General features: G+C 49.2%; 4 non-coding genes across 4 annotated transcripts; all 4 read right to left on the reverse strand.

Annotated features, from left to right (window-relative positions):
• Positions 1-11,212: 11,212 nt before the first annotated feature.
• Positions 11,213-11,284, reverse strand: TRNAD-GUC (transfer RNA aspartic acid (anticodon GUC)). Its single transcript has one exon. It is a non-coding gene; the product is annotated as a tRNA-Asp (tRNA).
• Positions 11,285-11,790: 506 nt separating this feature from the next.
• On the reverse strand, positions 11,791-11,876 carry TRNAY-GUA (transfer RNA tyrosine (anticodon GUA)). The gene is given in 2 exon segments: positions 11,791-11,826; positions 11,840-11,876. It is a non-coding gene; the product is annotated as a tRNA-Tyr (tRNA).
• A 974-nt stretch (positions 11,877-12,850) lies between these two features.
• TRNAA-UGC (transfer RNA alanine (anticodon UGC)) lies at positions 12,851-12,922 on the reverse strand. Its single transcript has one exon. It is a non-coding gene; the product is annotated as a tRNA-Ala (tRNA).
• A 425-nt stretch (positions 12,923-13,347) lies between these two features.
• On the reverse strand, positions 13,348-13,419 carry TRNAA-CGC (transfer RNA alanine (anticodon CGC)). The gene has a single exon. It is a non-coding gene; the product is annotated as a tRNA-Ala (tRNA).
• Between the last annotated feature and the right edge of the window lie 5,771 nt (positions 13,420-19,190).

Here is a 19,190-nt window from a genome sequence, read left to right on the forward strand (position 1 = left end):
TTTAACCAAAACAAATGGGCTGAATTGTAAATAAAAAAAATGTACATAGCTCCATGTTCTAAAATAACTCAAACAATAAGATATCTGTGTTTGTTGTAAAAAAAAAACCAAAATAAAATGCCGCTAAATGCCGCTAAATTTCCATTTTTGTGCCGCTAAATTTTCATTTTTGTGCCGCTAAATTTGCCAATCCATGCCGCTATATCCTGGGGGGTCTGACTTGTTTGGGTTGTATCAAAATCAATCTTTTATTTTCAATGTCATCCGACAATACAAAGTTCCAGCCAACTCGTTTCGTTCATTTAGCAATGAACTTCTTCAGGGCGATCGTGGTTGATGCGACGGCGAGGAGAGCAGCTCGTCCTATAGCCGTGTCCTGTGATGCGCGTGGTGCGAGCCAGCTCTGTTGAGCCCGTGTTGTTCGTTACAAAAAAGCATCAGATCGGGACACACCCAGGCGGACTGCCTTTTCAGAACCATGGATCTTGGCCCTTATCAAGGAGGCCGCACCGGTTTCAATATTGCGTATTATTTTGCCTCCTGCTGAAACAGCTGGCATGAGGGGGCGGGCGGGGTTAAAAAGCAGGGGAGGAGGGTACAACCGTCCAAAGTGTGCAATGACTGATTGGTTGGTGCTCTCGGGCCACCCAAACCAGTCATGCACACTTTCCCCCTTCTCCATGCAGGCTGCATTTCAGCTTGCATGGAGAAAAAGCCAACCCCTACAGCCCCTGGCTGAGTGCTGTGTCATGGTGCTCAGACCAATCACAACACTGCATTGCAGCGTTGTGATTGGCGGCAGGGAGCACGGGAGCCCTAGTGCTTCCTGCTTCTTACAAGAAGCCAGGAAGAGGATGCAGGAGAGGTGGCGGTGGCGTGGCTGGCCAGCTGGCCGGCCAGGAGGTAAGTATATATTTTTTTTATTGTGATCCTCCCACTGCTGCATCCAGGCAGCAGCTGCAACTGCCGTCAGTATGTTAGTGTGTGCATCAGAGTACATTTGTGATTATTCTGTCTGTAATAGAACTGTAGCAGAAATAAAACTGTATTTTGTGATTAGCAATTGTCTTGCTCTTTTGTGGTTGTTTTGTATTAGCACGACCCTGCCTGAATCCCTCATTTAATTTACCTAAAATCCACCAATTTTTACTAATGATTCCCCATTTTTTAACCACTTCCCCTTGTCCCTCCAACAAAACCTTATAGCTACCTGGGCGGCGTTCTCTGCACAGGGAAGTTCAAATCCGTACATAAAATATAGGAGAGGCGCTAGGGCTTCTAAGCTCGTGTTACAAGACACAGGATCAGGCCCGGACTGGCCGTAGCGGGCACCGGGCAATCCCTCGGTGCGCCGCATGCATGTGGGCCGGTTTTGGGCCCCTGGTGGCTGTTTTTGTTACAGGGACGTTTTCGCAGCATAGCTGCAAAATCGTCCCTGTAGCAAAATCGGCAGAAAACCGGCCCTGGCAAAGAGCTCGGTGGCACCCCCAACCCCTGCGGGGGAGGGGCGAGCACTTTGCCAGGGCCGGTTTTGGTTCCCAGTCTGACCCTGCACAGGATCCCTGCAGTATGTGGGGAAAAGTGTGTTTTTTTCATATTTTTTTATAGCGCGAACTTGACCCAAATCGGGTATCAGAGAGCTTTACATAGCACTAGTTGCATTACATGAGGACACATGTTTCTGTTACTACTTTTGTCAATAGATCAAAATAGATATATAAACACATCATTGTAACACTCAGGCCACTGTTTACTAAAGAAAGTAAAATATCAACCGACACAGAAAACATACCGCACTCAGGCAGACCATGAAGAAAGGAATCTACTGCTCCTTACATAGACTGAAACCTGTTGAGAGTTTCCAGGCGAGGTAGAGGTAGGAGACCCTCATAACACATTACAAGCCGGAGAGGAAAACCATCAGTTATCCAATTCACGATCAAGAAAAATAAGCACAATCAAATGGGGGGCGGAACTTCTCAGGGCTCCCTAAAGGAGGGCAGCTCTCAAGTTTCTCAGGGGCTCGAGCAGCTCCCTCTGGACAGAGTTCTACTGTGGATGCTGGGACCTGCAGTCCCATTTTGTAATGGTATACATAGGACTACAAGTTCCACAATGCAGCGTAAAAACCTGACCTAGATTAGGTACTGTTTCTCGACCTAAGAAATATAACAGCTCTGATGAGAATGGTGAGGCGTGTACTTCCGGGTGAATGGTTCTTTTGAATATATATATATATATATATATATATATATATATATATATATATATATATATATATATACACACGACCGGGGCAGTGGTTATTTTGATTTCGTTCGTTCGTTTTAAACTTTATTTCGGTTGTTTATGAACCATAAAAGTACAACAAAAAGAAAAATACGTTTGAAAGAGTAAACTAATACACAAGTTACATCTCATTTCATAGAGGTGGTTCACCGACGAACTCAAGAGCTCCAAGAAGAACTGCCGAGCCCTCGAGAAAGCCTGGAGAAGGGAGCCAACACCGGACAACATGACCACCCTCAAGCTTGCCACCCGGAAGCATCACCAACTGATCCGCGACACCAAGAAAACCGCATTCAAGGACCGGCTGGATAACAACGCACACAACAGCAAGGAACTCTTCAACATCGGGAAAGAGCTCTCCAACCCCAACGCCGGAAACAATGACATCACCCCATCGCAAGAACTCTGCAACTCCCTCGCCTCCTACTTCCACAACAAGATCGCGGACATACACAACAGCTTCAACACCCAACCGACGAACGCCACGTCCAACTCGACCGAACCACCGCCCCCCCACCACCACCCTCCGCGCCTGGACTCCGATCTGCACCGAAGAAACCGTCCGCATGATGAACTCCATCCACTCCGGATCTCCGACCGACCCCTGCCCTCACCACGTCTTCAACAAGGCCGACGCCGTCATCGCACCCCACCTGCGTGACATCATCAACACCTCCTTCACCACCGCCACCTTCCCTGAGAGCTGGAAGCATGCCGAACTCAGCGCTCTACTCAAGAAACCAACAGCGGACCCCACCGAGCTCAAGAATTACCGCCCCATCTCGCTGCTCCCGTTCCCAGCCAAAGTCATCGAGAAGACCGTCAACAAGCAGCTGGCCGCCTTCCTCGAGACGAACGGATCCCTCGACCCCTCACAGTCTGGCTTCCGAGCCAACCACAGCACCGAGACCGCCCTCATCGCTGCCACCGATGACATCCGAACCCTGATGGACAACGGAGAAACAGCGGCCCTCATCCTACTAGACCTCTCCGCGGCCTTCGACACCGTCTGCCACCGCACCCTAGTGCATCGCCTCAGCAACGTCGGAATCCAGGAGAAGGCGCTGGAATGGATCATCTCCTTCCTCGACGGAAGAACACAGAGAGTCCGTCTACCACCGTACAAGTCAGAGGCCACCGAAGTCATCTGCGGCGTCCCTCAAGGATCCTCGCTGAGCCCAACCCTCTTCAACGTCTACATGAGCCCCCTCGCGGCCATCGCACGCCAACACAACCTCAACATCATCTCCTACGCCGACGATACCCAGCTGATCCTCTCCCTGACCAACAACCCCGCCGCCGCCAGAGCCAACCTTCACGAAGGAATGAAAGAGGTAGCCGAGTGGATGTCGACCAGCCGCCTGAAGCTGAACTCGGACAAGACGGAAGTCTTCATCCTGGGATCCTCGCCCTCCGCCTGGGACGACTCCTGGTGGCCCCCCGCCCTGGGCACCGCACCCAAACCGACAGACCACGCACGCAACCTGGGCTTCATCCTGGACTCCTCCCTCTCCATGACCAAGCAAGTCAACGCCGTCTCCTCGTCATGCTTCAACACCCTGCGCATGCTACGGAAGATCTTCCGGTGGATCCCCACCGAGACCAGGAAGACTGTCACCCAGGCACTCGTCACCAGCCGACTGGACTACGGCAACGCCCTCTACGCCGGAACCACCGCCAAGCTCCAGAAGAGACTCCAACGGATCCAGAACGCCTCAGCCAGACTCATCCTCGACATCCCACGACACAGCCACATCTCCGGACACCTAAGAGACCTGCACTGGCTCCCGGTCAACAAGAGAATCACCTTCCGTCTCCTTACCCACGCACACAAAGCTCTTCACGATCAAGGCCCGAGCTACCTCAACAACCGCATCAACTTCTACGCTCCCAAACTACACCTCCGATCAGCCAGTCACGCCCTCGCCGCCGTCCCCCGCATCCGAAGAACGACAACAGGAGGAAGGTCCTTCTCCTACCTGGCCGCCAAGACCTGGAACTCCCTCCCGACCCACCTGCGCCTGACCCAAGACCACCTCGCCTTCAGGAAGAAGCTCAAGACCTGGCTGTTCGGGCAGTAGCAGCACCCCCCCCCCCTAGCGCCTTGAGACCCTCCGGGTAAGTAGAGCGCTCTATAAATGCCTATGATTGATTGATTGGATATATACAGTAAATAGGTTAACATATGGTTATTGAATAGCAATTAAAATACTAAGACAATAATTTATACATACACAAGTTAAAAATTTAGAACGCATTGGAAGCCCAAGTTTTCCTGAGACTGGTTATCTAACTACAACCAGGGTGCCTTGTTGCTTCCGAACCATTCTCCGTCTTGTTAACCACATGGAAAACAGAAATTTGGCAATGGCGGTAACTATTAGTGCATTAGTATCAGATTTTAAAATTCTAAAAAACTCTAAGTAGTTCCTAACTCCTAGGTTCACACATAGCTGTATAATCCATTTCTTTCTGCTAGCGGAGTAAGCAGGACAGAACAAAATCACATGCGTTAACGACTCATTTGGGTCCTCACAACCTGGACAGAAGCGGGCTTGACCCACTTTCCATTTATCTGTGTAAGAGTGCAGGGGTAGTGTGCCGTATCTGAACTGTAAGTACAGTTTCTTTGCTAAGACCGGTTCTATAGTGTCTAGTTCCTGCTCAAAGCTGTAAACATTCTTGGAATCTAGAAAGCTATCAGTAAGGCTAGAGGGCCTGGCTGATCGGAGAACTTCGTGTAAGTTATGATGTCTTATGGTCTCTGCCAGGGTTCGCCTCGAGTTGGCTTGGCACGCGACCTCCGGATTAGACCAGAGATTCTCCATGCCAATCCTAGACGCCTGCCCCCTTATAAATGATAGCCACTTAATCCTTCCTGCACCCGGACAGGCCATCACAATCTTCAGTTCTTCTCTATAGCACTCAAGCTCCGGGACACAATGTGCCCGAAAATTCTAAACCATTACACTTAAATGAAGATGGAAAGTTTTACTTTCGTATAAAACTATACCACATTCTGAGTCTGCCCCAACATTCAATTTATTTAGCCTGAAAAAATGTCTATCTTAAATGCATTTTAAGTATCATGTTTCTTTGTATCTACATAATAACCCTCCATTTCACGTTTTCATTTTCAAGAACGTGCACACTAGCTTAAAATTAAAACCCAGGAATTAAAAATGTGCTAACATTCGTGCCAAGAATTTTCAATTCTATTAAGGACAGGAGGCGAGTATTATGCTTTCTCAATTTCATTACTGAAAAACACAGCAGCCAATCAGTACGCAGTAAAGAAATAACAAACTACATTACCCATAAACCCTGGGTAACCAGAGAGTATATAAAGGGTCATAGAGGTGAACACTTCCTCTTTCTTTGTCCAAAGTCAGTTAGTAAAAGATCAAACGGAAACTCAAACAATTCATCAAAGGCGTCCCCCGGAGAGGTCAGCGTCCGGCTGAAGAGGGGAAGGAACCTCCCAGAGCCACAGGAACAGCAACAGACCAACCAGGAGAAGAAAGTCGCGGCACACTTCAGTTAAGGTCGGAGCCTGGAAGAAGTGAAATAGAAGCCGTAAAAACTGTTCCCCAAAAGAGTTGAACATAGTATTCAGGACAGGGTGGGGAACATTTCATAAACAGTAAACAGTATGGTACAGCATAAATGCAGTAAGCATAATATAAATACAATAAATGAAAGGGTGGGATAATCCTCGCCTCCTGTCCTTAATAGAATTGAAAATTCTTGGCACGAATGTTAGCACATTTTTAATTCTATGGCAGGACGGAGGCTCCGATTATGCTTGTTTAAAGCTTTGCCACCACAACAGATGCAACATCTACAATTGGTTTAAAATAAAAAGTTTTGAAAACAGACTCAGATGACCAATCCGCAGCCCTCATGATATCATGAAGACTAGTACCCATGGAAAAAGCCTTGGAGGCCATTGCTCCTCTTGCAGAATGGGCCCCAAAGAGGGAGATATCAATGCCCGCTTCCTGCATGTGCCAACGTAACCAACGTGCCAACGTAGCTGGAGAAAACAGGCTTGAAAGGCTTCTGTAAAGCGATAAGCAATTGACCCTGTGGATCAGAACGAAAAGGTGCAGTGCTTACCTCGTAATCCTTTAGGCATTGGACCACACACAACTGAGGGTTGTGAGGAAAGCAAGGATAAGAAACCGCAGCTGTATTACATTTAGTTTGTTTTGAAATGACAAAAGAGACACCTTCAGGCGAGAAGGTACGACCCGCGAGATCCAAAGCCCGCACATCAGACACTCTTTTACACGAAACCAAACACAGGAGCATAGTCAGCTTAGCTGAGAGTTGTTTGCGGGATAAGAGATTATTGGAAGGCCAATCAGACAGAAAACGTAAAACAATAGAAACATCCCAAAGGGCAACATACTTGGGGCAAGGAGGTTTTACCATCCTGATGCCCCGCAACAATTTCGAGATTAAGGGATGTTCCCCCGCTGGTTTACCATCCACAAGAATATGACCTGCAGAAATCGCAGAACAAAAATTATTAACCGTTCTGTAAGCTAGCCCGGAGAATGCCATAGAAGCCAAAAGGTTAATGATCAAAGTAAGATCCGCTGAAACGGGATCCACCGACCGCTGTGAGCACCAATCACACCAACGCTTCCAACTTGATTTATAGCGCTTATGTGTGTTAGGGGCCCAAGCCTCATTGATGAATTTTGTAGCGTCTCCCGATAAGCCTTGGATTTTCCAGCGTTCCCCGAAATTCTCACGCTACTAGCAGGAGCTGGCCCGACATTACAAGAGGATGTGGTTCCCGTAGAGGGTCCAGCAACAGGTTACATACCTGTGGAAGGAGAAGCGGTGTCGAGCAACTCATCTCCAGAAGAACTGGAAACCACGCTTGAGCCCTCCAAAGAGGGGTTATTAGAATGAGCTCCGAAGAGAATAGACGGGTCCGGGCTAGAACTCGGGGAATCTTGAGGAACGGCGGGAATGCATAGCAAAGCAGAGGAGGCCAGACCTGAAGAAATGCATCCGTGGCTAGAGCCTCCGGATCTGGCCTCCAACTGTAAAACTGGGGAACCTGGGTGTTGAGTCGGGAGGCAAAAAGGTCCAGATGACAAGTTCCCCAAAATTGGGACAACCTGCGAAATACCCGAGGATGAAGCCTCCAATCACTGAAATCCCGCAGATGGCGAGAGTTCCAGTCCGCAATTAGATTGCGGGAGCCCGGCAGGTATTCGGCAATAACAGTGATCTTGCAGTTCAAGCAAAGGTGCCAGAAATCCTTCGCAATTTCTGAGAGTAGTCTGGATCTGGTACCCCCCAGTTTGTTCACATAACGAACTGCCGAGACATTGTCCATTCTGAGAAGAATGCAACAATTCGTTTGGAGAGGAGATAGACATCGAATCGCGAAAGATCCCGCCAGAAGCTCCAGGCAATTGATGTGGAGAGACAGTTCCTCCGGAGACCAACGACCCCCTGTTGACACTGAGCCGCAGCGGGCTCCCCAACCCCAGAGGCTGGCATCTGACTCTATCACAACATCGGGAGTCCTCCCGAAGAGCGCACGGCCGTTCCAGGATTCCATGTGGTCCAGCCACCACAACATCTCTGTCCGGGCTTCCTCCGAAAGAGGGATGTGATCTGAGTACCGAAGACCCTTCTGGAGATGGAGGATCGGCGGATCTGGAGGTGCTGAAGCGCATGATAATGTAATGGACCCGGAAAAATCGCCTGGATGGATTATGATAGAAGACCCACAATCCGAGCCACTGAGCGCAAAGAGACTGTCTCTTGAGCGAGAAGCAACCTCAAGTCCCTCTTGATGGATCTGATCTTTTGACGTGGCAGAAGTAACTGACATGAGATTGAATCTATTTGAAAGCCCAGAAAATCCATAGTTTGAGATGGAGAAAAGTTTGAATTTAGGGGATTCACTAGAAAACCCAAAGACTGTAAAAGATCCACGGACCATTGCAAATGAGAATGAAGAAGAACAGGACACTGAGCCAAGAGGAGAATATCGTCTAGGTAGACAATTAACCGAACTCCGCGTGATCTCAAAGATTCCATCACTGGATGAAGGAGCTTCGTGAAGCACCACGGAGCGGAAGAAAGGCCGAAAGGAAGGACCCTGTACTCGTACCAACTGCCCATCCATTGGAACTGAAGGTAACGACGATGAGGAGCCTAAACTGGAACTGAGAGATAGGCATCCTTTAGATCCAGTCGAACCATTCAATCGCCCTCCTGAAGAAGATCTCTGAGAAGATGGATACCCTCCATCTTGAAATGACGATAGACTACGCCACCGTTGAAGTCTTTTAAGTTGAGTACTAAACGAGACCCTCCCCCTTTTTTCTCCACGAGAAAAACGTTGCTTACGAAACCCTGGGGATGAGGAGACGTCAGAACAATGGCCCCTTTGGCCAACAGGGAAGAGATTTCTGTGGAGATAACCTCCTGATCTGGTCGGGAAAAAACAAGAGGGCGTGGCCGGAGATGTTGGTGAGGGCGAGAGTAAAATTCTATCTTGTACCCTTGCACCGTCTCCAGCACCCAGGCATCGTTTGAGATCAAACGCCAATTGTGCAGAAAAAACTGAATCCTTCCCCCCAAAATCACATTGGAAGCGAGAATCAAGCTCACCTGATGCGGAAGAATCCGGACATCCTCCTTGGTTACCGTTGTAACTGCCTTTGCCATACTGCCCTCTGCCTTTTCTGGAAGGGTAGAATGAAGATTTGTTGGAGAAGGATCCTTGACCTCCTCTGTGGGACTTATTCCCCCGTTGAGCGGGTTGGTCTGACCCACGGCCGGACGAACGTCCCCTTCGTCCGGCCCTGCCGAAAACCGGGCGGAAGGCCCGTCTCAGGTTCGCTTGAGCTTTATCTAGCCCACTGAAGGTCGAAACAAACTTAGTAAGTTCCTTGAGAAAAGGAGCTCCGAAGAGTAAACCTTGAGCCTGGGAGCCAGATTCCGAAGTTGCTAAATCAGTGAGGCGTGGATCGAGCTTCATCAAAATGGACAAGGCACAGTTAGCATTACCCAGAAAACAGACTGCTCGCTGGGACCAACCAATTAACTCGTCAGGGTCAATCCGAGCGCCAGACTCCTTTGCCCTGTAACCCAAGTCCAGCACCTTCGTGAGTGGGCCCAACAAATCAAGAAGTTTGTCCTGGCCCGAATGCCCTGACCTATCCAAATCCTTAGTAGGATCCTTAGAGTACTTGCGCATATATATGACCATGGTAGGGTCTACATCGGGCGTGGAAGCTAGCTTGTCTGAAATGTCAGGGCGAGGGCATTCCGAGCGTAAACGAGCTCGCACATCCTTTTCAAAAGGGGAACGGATGTGGGATTGGACATAGTCTGCCACCTCGGGGGATGGCAACCAAGCAGAGGAATTGGGATGAATGATGTCTGCAGGATTAAATGTCAAAACCTTAGGTGAAGATGGCGCATCTAAATAGTGTTCTTTCCGAGATTTCTTGGATGGGGGAGGCTTAGCAGACTCAGAGGACGAAGAAGAAGAAGAAGACCCATCATCTGAGTCGGACGGTGGGTCCGAACGGGCAGGCGCAGCACGTTTCCTCGATGAAGGAGCAGAGAGGGTTTTGGCCAATTTAGCAAACTTGGATTTGTGAGGGTTCTTTGGCGATTTCTTGCTATGACTAGAGGTAGGAGGCACCCAACCCTGTTGGGCTGCATAATCAGAAAGATGCTTTTTTAGTGGCGCAATCGCCTGAAACAATGCCTGGCCCATATAATCATCAAGGGACGCAGAAGGCTCATCCTCCTCATAATAATCTTCACCTTCCTCATCATAATAATTCGCCATGGTGAAAAAGACCACCAAATAATGCCCACAGGAAGGAAAAGTGATAAGTTTTCAGAACTTATAGAAGGCAAAGCCAATTTGGGGGAGTGGTACCCCTAGTGCAAGTCTTGTCAAAACTCAGGAAAACCTGACCAACAAAATACAATATATCGTGGAGTGAGGACTCGCACTGAAAACCAGCAAAATTCAGCCACTCTAGGCAGAGCCTATGCTATAATTTATACAACCCTCAAGTTAATATTGATAGAGGGCGTCAGGGAGCTCAAGCCGCAGCACCAACAGGGCAGGCGTCGATAAGCACACTAGATGTTCCCTCCGTCTGAGGCAAAGCTGACGGCTGAGGGAAAACACACGCCTTTGTCGGGCGTGTAAACAAAGCCTTCGCGCATGCACAAAAAGCCGCTGCCAAATAGGGAGAGACGAGCGAGGAAGCGCGTCTCAGCCAGCTCCAACTCCCACTCACACCGGCAAAGACAGCGCGAAAGACGCGTTGAATAGAAACAGGAGGTGACTCACGCTCCAGAAAGCGGCGCAAAAGGCAAACGAGGTCAGCGACCTCAAACCCAAACGGCAAACGAGGTCAGCGACCTCGAACCAACAAGCCGAGCGGCGAGAAGAGCGCACACAGCGCGAAAACGAAGAACAAGTCAGTGACAAGTAAGCTTAGCAAATATCAAGTAGCAATGCATAAACATTAATGTAAGAAGATAAAGGCACTTAACTGGCTGCGAAGCAGCAAAGAAAGAGGAAGTGTTCACCTCTATGACCCTTTATATACTCTCACATACTCTATGGTTACCCAGGGTTTATGGGTAATGTAGTTTGTTATTTCTTTACTGCGTACTGATTGGCTGCTGTGTTTTTCAGTAAAGAAATTGAGAAAGCATAATCGGAGCCTCCGTCCTGCCATAGAATTCGTACCAAAAATGTAGAAAACCTCTTGAGTCTGTAGTATGTTTCACAGTCTAAAAACCTATTCCGTTTTTGAAGAGAGTTGACTTTTTTTTTTTAAATGTTTATCCTTGTCAACTGATCACTTACTCTGCTTTGTTTAATAAAAATAAAAATAAAAAAATGTTTATCCTCCCCGTCGGGGAATTGAACCCCGGTCTCCCGCGTGACAGGCGGGGATACTGACCACTATACTAACGAGGATCTGCTGTCTGCATTGTTTCTGAGCAGCTCCTTGTCGAGGCTTCAATCCGCCCTGTCCTGCCTGTAATTGATCTCTCTCATTTCCAGCTCCTTCACACCAACGCAGGGGGCCACGGGCTCCACAAACACACACACACACACACACACACACACACTCCCTCCCACACACCTCACAGCAACCCTCTGGCCTCCCAGCAGACGCTCTCAGCAGCATCACCTGCTGCCAGAGTCACCACAACCAGCTCCCAGGGCTGCTCCAGACGGGGCCCGGCCTGGCTCTTCAGCCCAGGGGCCCCTGGCTCTGTCTGATGAGGGGGCATTGCAGCGGGGGCTGCACACAGGGAGGGGGGCGATTCGACTCTCCCACAAGCCTCCCGCCCCAGCCGGAGGAGAGAGCTGGGCTGTAAAGGTGAAGAGAGGAGGCAGGAAAAGCCCCGGCGTGTGAGGGTCTGAGAAAGAGGCGCTTTCTATTGTGAAGCAGAAGAAAAAAGTGTAGTTTGCAAAAGTCCTTCGAGCCGGATTTGAACCAGCGACCTAAGGATGACAGACACTCCACTACAGTCCTCCGCTCTACCAACTGAGCTATCGAAGGCTCAAGTTTGTAGAGATCAGAAGTGGGCTGAGAGCCTATCTATCTAAACAGCGTTTGTTGTATCTAAACAGCGTTTGTTGTGTAAATACTTAATAAAGCTGAAAACCCGACAGATATTTTAATTTGTTGGGAAATTTGGTGAGTACATTTTAATTATAAAAATGGTATTCATGTATTCTGGGGTTCATTGCTGTCTTATTAATTAATATAATGTTAAACTTCATCAGGTGATAGTTACATTTTATGTTTTTGCTCTGTAATGTTGGCAAAGGGAATTGAGTTAGTGGAGGTTACCATAGTCAGCGAGTCCCTGTCTTGAGGAACACAGTCAGACCCTAAGTGACACCAGGTGTTGGTCTTACTTAAAGTACAGGGGCTGGTCCTTGTGCAAAATGCCCTGTTTTCTCACCATGTGAAAGCTCTGTGATGTTAGCAATTGACTTATCACAGCATTGAGAGCTAACTGTACGTGAATAAATTTGCCGGGTGACTCCACCGATAGAACTAAAGACAAAATGCCCTGTGTTGTTTCAAATGATCGATTTCAGGTTTGTTAATTATATTGGATCAGCTGAGTTGCAACACACTGCAAATCCCAGAAATCAGTGGGAGTACTCATTTATAGCCCGAGAGAGAGGTCTGCGCCCTCAGATAATCTTAACAATAAAGCCTTTTTATACCTGAAAACAAACATTGAACCGTATGCCGGAGAGGAGTTCTGTATTTCCATTTCTGCCAACTCCCACAGCCGCCCGTGGCCCTGCTGCTGAGCCCATGGCTGCTTCCTGCTGAGCCCATGGGTGCTTCAGTCTGTTGGCAGGAGTATAAGGCGCATGCGCAGCACCCCTGTCTGGCGCTGTGAGGTCAGAGTGTAACACTATGGCTGAGTTGAGGGGTGCTTGCTTCTCTCGTGCATGTGGAGAAGAAAACTGCAATCTATGAATCAACTTTGTAGCAAAAAAAAAGTATTTCACTGGAGATGCCGGGGATTGAACCCGGGGCCTCATACATGCAAAGCATGCGCTCTACCACTGAGCTACATCCCCTTGCTATTAATATAGTTCTCACGTCTTCTGCCATTTCCTGCTGCAGAAAGCCCTGTGGTGACAGAATGTGTTCTGTCTGGCAATTTCCCTTCCTCTCATGCGTTTTTAATCTACTTGGAAAGAGCTGAGTGTATCCGGGTTTTTGGCCTTTTCCTCATCATTCTCCTCACAGGGCGGTTGGGGAAGTGCAGTCTAGACGGTATATCTGTACAATCCCCAAAACCCCCATTTCTCACCTCCACTGTAATATGCGGTGCCAGGACCGAAGAGCATTCTAATCTTCAGTCTGGGGGCACTTGTAAATAGCATATTACTTGGCCTCAGCACACTAGATGCAAAAAGAAAGACGCACGTGTGAAAGAAAGAAAAACAAGTTTAGTTTTTTTACATGAAATACTAATAAAAAATTATATCACGAAAAGAAGTGGAGATGCCGGGGATTGAACCCGGGGCCTCATACATGCGAAGCATGCGCTCTACCACTGAGCTACATCCCCCCATAGGGAGAGATCTTAGACAGTATGTATTAAAGCATTGATCCGCTGTGGAGTGTCACCCATAGTATGTAGAGATGTTTGCAACAGTGATGATACTTTCAAACTACAGTGAAGGGTGTATTTCTCTATGCCTTATGTCTGACTGTGTTCCTGCTTCCTACAGAGGAGGAATGTTTGCAGAGATGAGGTGTCCTGGATCCTGACTTGTAAAGCTGCAGCTCTTGCCACTCTCTGTATTCGTGGCCATGCCTCCATGTTAACTTGTAACATGACACATTTCCTTACACGAACCCATTCAATTAGAACAGGGCCCTGGCACACGTGAGACTTGCTCTTCTGTCTACCAGGGTAATGTTGAGATGACGTCACCACGCAATGACAAAGCTCTGAAAAAATGCAACACAACGATGTTTGAAAACACCACAGGAAGTGACATCACACGGCCTTTAACATTAATGCCTACACAGGAAGATGAGACAGGCCATCAAGAAGAACAAACATTGGCAAAGCCGATAGGTCTCGCCTATGAGAGCTACTTAGTGGCTTCAACAATGTTTTGTGCCATGCTTTACAGCAATGCAGATGCCTTGCAGTCTGCTAAAACGAATTTAAGAAAGTGCTCAGATGCAGCCAGGGCTAATGAACTTCTTTTTAAGTGCATCAGCGCTGAATGCATCAGAGTCTTTTTTTATTTATTATTTGTTTTAGCCATGCTGCCCAGCAGTCACACTACTATACAGCATAACTAGAAATCACAGTCAAGGTCAGCATTGCCCATGCTGTACAGCACGAACAAAAGGCAATGGGAAGGCCAGTCGAGTCAAAGGCGATAGCTATTGACTTTGTCATTGCTTACTAGGTCTTGACACAACACCCCTGTGATTCTAAGCAAATCAGTAATCTCCCTATGTGTGAAAACGATATAAAAAATATAGCGATTGGCAAAAAATCCTAACACATAAAGAAAGGAATTGCATCCGTGTCCATGACTTAGCAAAGTAGGAAGTTCGATCCAGCTCGAGGAACAGCCGGAGCCTCACTCAGGATTGATTCTGTGGCAGGACCGGAGGCTTCTGATTATGCTTTCTCATTTCTTTACTGCACAAACAGCAGCCAATGAAAGTAAAACTACAATTGTGAAAAACAACATTTCCCATGAGGCTTTGAACCACGCCTCCTATAACAATAACCAATCACAGTAGTCATAAGCATATAAAATATAGAGACACTAATCTGGCCTCCTCTTTCTTTGCTGCTCCGCAGCCCAGATAAGTGCTCTATACCTTATATGCTTTATTTGCTGAGTCAGGCCTATGCCTATTGAATTGCCTTGGCGCGTGATATTTCACTGTTATTGCTGTTGTTTACATGCACGTTCTTTTGCTTGCTTTATGCACTATGCCGCGATCGCGGACTATTTAATGCTTCGAGTTATTCTTTGTTGCCCCCTTCTGACCTTTTAGCCTCGTGACCGGAGCTTCCCCGCTCCGCGTCCCGACTCCTTTGGCGGCGCGTGTTGCGCCCGTAGGCCCCGATCTCTCCCTCTGTCTCGCTGCTGCCGGCGGCCGCTTGGATCGTGGTCCGCGCTGGTGAGGGGTTTAGCCCCCCCCTCGGGGAGGGAGGCGCACGTCGGAGCCCGAGAGGCCCTGCGTGCGTCTTTGAGGTCTCGCGCGCGTCAGTGTGCGCGCGCAGACCTTGAAGGTGCCTGCTTGACGCTCTGCCCCCGGCTGAAGTGGGGATCTACGCAGCATTGGCCAGGAGCCGAGGGCGATTTCTAACACCTATTGGCAGCGTTTTTCCACCGCGTTTTGCACCGGAGCTTCCCAGCATTAACCCTTTGCCTCCCAGTGAGTGAGGAGGCAGGCATAATTTTTGGATCCCCTCTCTGGACTGCAGAAAGGGGTTATTCCCTCCATTAGTCCTAGATTGGACTTTGTGCGTCCTACTTACCTGGTATTACCGGCTCCTGCGCCTGGCACTCCCCAATTTCGACGCCTTTGCCTGGGCTGGTGACTGAGCTTCCCTCTGGGGACTTGAATTGGAATTTGCAGGTTCCTTGTAAATATGGCAAGTACTGAGTACTGCGATGAGGAGGGTGCTGCGTGTGATTATCAGGGCAATGAGGAATTCTATGAGGAGGAATCCATGGAAGATATTATTGATAAAAAATTGGACGCTAAATTGGATAAAGCCCTTTCCTCGGCCCTCCTTCCCTTGGCCAAGAAATTAGAACTTTTAGTCCCTGATAAGCCTCTTCCCCTTCCCAACAAGGACTCTTCTCGCCCCCCCCTAAGAAGATGGCCTTTGACCCGGCCTGGCCCCACGCTAAATCTTATGAAAAGGTTTATAAAGCTAAGGAATCTTCTTCTGCTGACAAAGCTTTGCCTTCCCGCCCTTCTCCCTCCCCCCCTCCTAATGACACCACTACTGATACTGGCACCGATACGGACTCCTCAGATGCCGCTCCCCGCAAACGCACTAAGAAGCGTAAGCATGCCTCTCCGGTCACTCCATCTCCTTTCTCCTTCGACCCTACGGACATTGTCCACCCTAGGTCCTCAGGTTGGGTACCCCCCCTGCTGTGGCGGAATACCTGGAGGCCCACCTCCGTAAAGGTTTTGATAAAGAGGTAAGATCTCGCCTTAAGTCCGAGTGTCCCCGTCCAGATTTACCTCACAAGGTGGCAGTTACCCCGGACATCGACACCTCCATGACCACATTTCTAAAGAAATATAAGAAAGACCCCAAAAAAGGGATTGATCGCGCGTTCAGAGCGTGCCAGGATAAGGTCCTTGACCTTTCGGGACCTTTGGCCAAGATCCTTGAGTTGGCCCTTCAGGCCCAAGAGACTGGTGATGCCATCCACCCGGAAGTCCTAGCGGGTTGGGCGCAGCGAGCCATTTGCATGCTGGGAAACGCAAACTGCGCTCTTGCTTCAGAAAGACGGAAATCAGTCCTGCTCCGGATCGATCCTCAATTGGTAGAGTTGGCTTCCTCAGAGCCGGGTCCTTTGGCGGAGGGACAATTGTTTGGGGACAATTTTGTGAAGGACATTGCGATATTTGTCAATACGTTTGCATCCCTGGATAAGTCTCAGACCTCCTTGAAGAGGGTGTTGCATCAGGTCTCTAATAGGGCCGGACGTGGCAGAGGACGCTCGGCCGGCCGCTATTCTCAGTCCAGTCCTCAAAGAGGGTACGCCCCCAGGCGTGGCAGAGGATACACGCAGGAGCCGGACCAAGCCGGTTTTTACCCGTCTAGATCCCGCGGCTTCCGGGGCCGCTATAATCGAGGGGTCAACAGAGGCTACAAAAACTTCGATAATCAGTCCTCTGGTAAGTCAATTGTTTCCTTTGCTCCTGCTAGGGGGAAGGTTGCGTCATTTTGTCATGAATTGGTCGAACCTCACTGCAGATACTTGGGTTCTTCAGACCGTCCAGGGTTACGTGATAGAGATGGTGGAATGCCCCTTGCAACCTTTTCCCCCGCAACCTCTCCTTTTTTCCCGTCTCGAACAGAGTTTTATAGACTCAGAGCTGGACGAACTTTTGACAAAACAGGCCATTGCTGTAGGACCCTTCATTCCAGAGGGCTTCTGCAGCAACGTCTTTCTTGTACAAAAGAAGGGAGGCGGTCAACGCCTTGTCCTGAATCTGAGAGATTTCAATCCCTTTGTTACTTACCGCCACTTCAAGATGGAGGGTATCCATCTTCTACGAGATCTTCTGTTGGAGGGCGACTGGATGGTCCGTTTAGACCTAAAGGACGCCTATCTGACAGTCCCCATCTGCCCATCTCATCAAAGATTTTTGCAGTTCCCTTGGAAAGGGCGTTGGTTTCGCTACAAAGTGCTTCCCTTCGGTCTGTCTTCAGCCCCTTGGGTGTTCACCAAGGTTCTCAAACCTGTGATCTCTCGCCTTCGAGAGATGGGAGTGCGTCTCGTTGTTTATCTAGACGACATACTCCTCCTGGCCCAGGACCGGTCCCTTCTTCTCACTCATCTGGAGTGGACGACGTCCTTGCTGCAGAATCTGGGATTAGTGATCAATACCAAGAAATCGGTGCTGATACCGAATCAGCAGATGGAATTCCTGGGTTTCCTGATAGACTCTATTTCAGCGCAACTGCTCCTTCCCCTTCACAAGATCAGGTCCATCAAGAGAGAGATAAAATCCACCTTGACCAAGGAAAAGATTTCCTTGCGTGTGCTGGCGCGAATTGTGGGCCTTCTGGCCTCGTCGATCCAAGCCATCTTTCCCGGCCCCTTACACTACAGGGCCTTGCAGAGACTGAAGATCTTTTATCTTCAGAGGAAGTTTCACTATGATCACTTAATCCCTCTTTCCCCCGAGGCCCGGGAGGAGCTGCAGTGGTGGCTGGATCACATGTCGGCCTGGAATGGCCGAGCAATCTTCGGCGCGACCCCAGATGTGGTAGTCGAATCGGACGCCAGTCAATGGGGCTGGGGCGCTCGCTGTGGAGAATTTACCACAGGAGGACGGTGGTCAGCAGACGAACTCTCACTACACATCAACTGCCTAGAGTTGCTGGCAGGGTCTTTTGCCATCAGGTCTATCTCACTGCTGAAGAGCAATTGTTGTATTCTCCTTCGGATGGACAATGTCTCAGCGGTGAGATACATCAACCGACTGGGGGGGACGAAGTCCCGATTGCTGGTCCACATTGCAAAAGAATTTTGGCATTTCTGCCTGGATCGCAAGATCGCTGTGGTGGCGGAATACCTTCCGGGGAAACTCAATCAGGTGGCAGATTGGAACTCCCGATTTCTCCGAGACTTCAGCGATTGGAGACTTCATCCATCGCTGTTCTCTCAGATCATGACTATGCGAGGCCCCTGCCAAGTAGACCTGTTTGCCTCTCGCTTCAATGCCCAACTTCCTCTCTTTTACAGTTGGAGACCGGATCCAATGGCGATGTGGACGGATGCGTTCCTTCACCATTGGGGGCAGCAGAGGAATTATGCTTTTCCTCCATTTGCCCTGATTCCGAGAGTGGCGGCGTTGGTACGCCGACAGAGGGCGACAATAGTGTTGGTGACTCCGTTCTGGTCGACTCAGTCGTGGTTTCCCACACTGTTGGAGTTGTCTGTGGATCTCCCCTTCCGGCTCCCGGTCTTCCCGACGCTTCTGCAGGACCCAGTGGGAGCTTGCCATCCCTTGATCCTGCAGAACCAGTTGACCTTAATGGTGTGGACGCTCTCCGGAGACATGAATGCCTTGTAGGCCTTTCACGAGAGGCTTCCGGCTTTATGCGACAGGCGTGGGCTCCTTCCACCCGGAAACGATATTCTGCATCTTGGAAGAAGTGGGTGGGTTGGTGCCTTTCAAAGCAGGTGGATCCCGTGGGATCAAATGTGACTGATGTACTGAATTTTCGGTCGGAAAGTGCAGCCTCAGGCCTGGCTTACAGGTCGGTTAATAATTTCAGGTCTGCAATTTCTGCTGGTCACGACCATATTGACGGTAAGCCGGTGGGGATGCATCCCCTGGTTTGTAAGTTGCTTAAAGGTGTGCGTGTGGCCAACCCTCCTCGGCCCAGGTATTCCACAATGTGGGATGTTACAAAGGTGCTTAATTTGTTGGAAACCTGGCCCAGCAATGGTGATTTGTCTCTAAAACAGCTCTCTGCTAAGCTCACTATGCTATTGTGCCTCATTTCATGCCGCAGAGTTTCTGATGTTAGGGCTTTGGATTTAGCTGGTAGGATGTTTTCTCCTCAGGGGGTCTCCTTTGTTATCACACGACGGACTA

The sequence above is a fragment of the Lissotriton helveticus genome, chromosome 1_2 (genome assembly GCF_964261635.1).
Source record: "Lissotriton helveticus chromosome 1_2, aLisHel1.1, whole genome shotgun sequence".
Taxonomy (NCBI): Eukaryota; Metazoa; Chordata; class Amphibia; order Caudata; family Salamandridae; genus Lissotriton; species Lissotriton helveticus.